The sequence below is a fragment of the Sciurus vulgaris genome (genome assembly GCF_902686455.1).
Source record: "Sciurus vulgaris genome assembly, chromosome: 6".
NCBI lineage: Eukaryota > Metazoa > Chordata > Mammalia > Rodentia > Sciuridae > Sciurus > Sciurus vulgaris.
Window position 1 is genome coordinate 144,034,087 of NC_136466.1, and position 3,574 is coordinate 144,037,660.

A 3,574-nucleotide genomic window follows, 5' to 3' on the forward strand; every position below is an offset into this window, starting at 1 on the left:
ATGCACAATACCAGATTGTGGAACCAACCTAGATGCCCTTCAATTGATGAATGGATAAAGAAACTGTGGTATATATATAAAATGTAATATTACTTGGCCATAAAGAATAATAAAATTATGGCACTTGCAGGCAAATGGATGAAATTGGAGATTATCATGCTAAGTGAGATAAGCCAATCTCAAAAAACCAAAGGACGAATGATCTCACTGATAAGCAGATGATGACACATAGTGGGGGATGGGAGGGAGGTAAGAATGTAGGAAGGAAGGACTGTATAGAGGGAAAAGAGGGGCGGGAGAGGTAGGGGGAAGGAAAAATAACAGAATGAATCAAACACTATTATCCTATGTAAATATATGACTACAAAAAAGGTATGCCTTTACTTTATGCACAAACAGAGAAACAGTATGTATCCCATTTGTTTACAATAAAAATAAATTTAGATAAAAAAGGAGTCCTGGGCAAGGGTGTCGGAGAACTGGGCTCCATTCTATTTCAACACCATTTGTGTGACCTCAGGTCACAACGTAATTCTAGAATCAAAATCCTCCCTAGGAATAAGACACGGATGCTTTCCTCCAGTGAAACTGCCACCGTGAATGCATATTTGTGTCAGTCTCTGACCCCATAAAAGCAGTTTGCACTTTACACCATGTGAGGAAGTACCACTCATAAAACAGAGAGCAAGGCAAGACCAAAAATGCTGCAGAAAGTCAGAAAACAGGTGTCCCTGTGGACTAACATAGTTTTCAATGACTTTGAGGACAGGAGATGTAAGGTGACCAAGAAGATGGCTAGGTGACCTAATCTGCTTGGCCTACCATGACAAAATGCCAGAGACTGAGAAAACTACATGACAGAAATTGTTTCCTCACAGTTCTGGAGGCCGGAAGTCCCAGATGGAGGTGCTGGCCAATTTGGTTCCCAGTGAGGATCTTTTCCTGGAGAGCAAAAGGCCATCATCTTGATTTGTGTTTTCATGGACTTTCCTTGGTGCCTGTATGTGGAAAGAGAGAAAGTGAAAAGTGAGCCCTGATGTCCTCTGATAAGGACACTAATCCTGTCAGATCAGGGACCCACCTTTATTTAACCTTATTACTTCCTTAAAAGCTCCATCTCCAATATGGCTGTATTGGGACTTACGACTTGAATTTAGGAATCCCATAATAGTGGGATGTGACTGCAGTGTGAGGGAAGGTGTTTCAGACCAAAGGCAGCATGAGAGAAATGAAGACACAGGAAAGTGTGTGTACAGGTGCGTGTGGTGTGTCTGTTGTACACGGGACTCACATCAAAGGGCGGCACCTCTCTAGGCCAAGCACATGGATCCATGATGAGCCAAACAGACAAGGCCCTGCTGTCCTCAAGGAGTTCATGTTCTAGCAGGTGGAGACAGGCACTAGCACAGTGAGTCAGTGATTTAGTACATGACATTGGATGTTAAAAAATAAGGAGCGGGGCGGAATAAAAATGGTGTGAGGAGAGTTGAGAGGTTTCTATAGGTCAGCAGAGGCCTCACTGAGAGGGAGGAAGCCGAGCAGAGACCTGAGGGTGGAAGAACAGGGTACCCTGAGGAAAGGATTCCAGACAGGAAGGTAGAGCAGGGGTGTGAAAGGAAAGAAGATCCTTGAGAGTCAAGAGAGAGCCTCTGGTGTTCAAGAAGATGGAGGGAGGACAGGAGAGAGAGCCTCTGGTGTTCAAGAAGATGGAGGGAGGACAGGAGAGAGTCTGTGGTGTTCAAGAAGATGGAGGGAGGACAGGAGAGATTCTGTGGTGTTCAAGAAGATGGAGGGAGGACAGGAGAGAGAGTCTTGGTGTTCAGAGAAGATGGAGGGAGGACAGGAGAGCGAGCCTATGGGGTTCAGAGAAGATGGAGGGAAGACAGAAGAGAGAGTCTTGGTGTTCAGAGAAGATGGAGGGAGGACAGGAGAGAGAGTCTCTGGTGTTCAGGGAAGATGGAGGGAGGACAGGAGTGCAGAAAGGTCAGAGTGGGCGCTCAGGGCCACTGTGAGTCTGTCTGAACCAGGAACCACTGAAGAGTCTGAGCAGAGGAGTGACTCACTTGACTTGCTAAAATCTCTCTCTAGCTGATATGCAAGGGCCGGAGGCTGGGAGGCCCTTTGGTGTCCATTGCCATGAACCAGATGAGATATGGTGGCGTCAGACCAGGTGGCAGTAGGGAGGCAGAGCAGTGGCCCAGCTCTGGAGGCAGGTAGCTGGTAGTCGAGAGGATCTTCTGAGGACTGGGAAAGAACAGGAGAGAACAGCCCCCAACAGCGTCTTGTGTATTATGCCAAGTCATCCCACTGGAGATAGAGCCCTGCTACCTCCTCTGTCCTTACTTGCTCTTACTTTAGAGGTGAAGAGGGCAGGATGGAAAGAATTTCTCCGAGTTACCAAAATTCCTATGTGGTTAAATGATTCAGAGTCAAAATTGTTTATATTTGCAATACACAATCTGACTTCATTTTGCATTAGCTTAGCACTATCTAAATTGTTGATTATAGACCTTTCTTGATCATCCTTTGAAAAATTGCAACCTACTCGCCCTCTTTCCCTTAGTTTCTTTTTCTCCCAAGCAATTGCCAACATCAAACATGATATTAATGTCACCCAGATATCTTGTTTATTGCCTACCTCCCCCACTAGGATACAAGCAGCAATTTTTCCCAGTCTGTTCACTACTGTATCCCTACTGCCTGAAAGAGTGCCCTCTATGTGACAGGAGTTTAGTAACTACCTATTAACTTAATGCATGCATGTGAAAGAAAGAGGAAAGAGGGAGAGAGAGGGAGAAGTGGAGAGCATTCAGACTATCCAGCCTTCAGGTCTTATAATCTACACAATGACCACAACCAAAAGAAAAGAATAAATGGTAAAAGTAACAAAATAAAATAAAGTGAAAGAACTATTAGTTTTAAAAACTGGGTAATTTATATAAGACAGAGATGTATTTCTTACAGTTCTGGAGGTTTTGGGCCCAAGGTCAAAGGACCCCCATCTGGAAAGAGTCTTCATGCTTCCTTATCCATGGAAGGAGGCAGAAGGGCAAGAGAAAGAGAGAGACACAGAGAGAGAGAGAGGAGAGAGACAGGAAGGGAGTCAAACTAATTCTTTCAACAGGAATTTACTCCCCAAATAACTCTGTCGCATGATAACAGCATTAATCCATTCACAAAGGCAGAGCCACTGTGGCCTAATTACCTCTTCAAGTACGACACACTGGGGATTAAGTTTGCAACACATGAACTCAGAGGGACACATTCACACCATGGCGTCCCTTTCATTGAACTGTCCTCGGATCACCTGACTTGAGTACACCGTTTGTTTCCTGGTAGGGTCCAGCAATACATCCACCTACAAAGGGAACAGCAACAACACCTGACCCCACATCTGTTAAGGCAAAGTCCAGGCCTCTTCTCATGTTGAATGATTGAGGTTCTCAGATAAGAGCTGTACACCAAGAGGAAAGCAGAGGAACCTGATTGCCTGCCTCCTTGGTTTTCTGTTTTGCTTTGTTTTGTTCTGTTTTGTTTTTCCATGCTGGGAATTGAACCTGGGGCATTTTACCAC

At 44.9% G+C, this 3,574-nt stretch overlaps 1 long non-coding RNA gene across 1 annotated transcript; it reads right to left on the bottom strand.

The window, feature by feature from the left end:
• Positions 1 to 461: 461 nt before the first annotated feature.
• Positions 462 to 3,032, bottom strand: LOC306663893. Its single transcript, XR_013764577.1, has 3 exons — positions 2,963 to 3,032; positions 2,064 to 2,244; positions 462 to 998 (listed from the first exon to the last, which is right to left on the bottom strand). It is a non-coding gene; the product is annotated as an uncharacterized lncRNA (long non-coding RNA).
• Between the last annotated feature and the right edge of the window lie 542 nt (positions 3,033 to 3,574).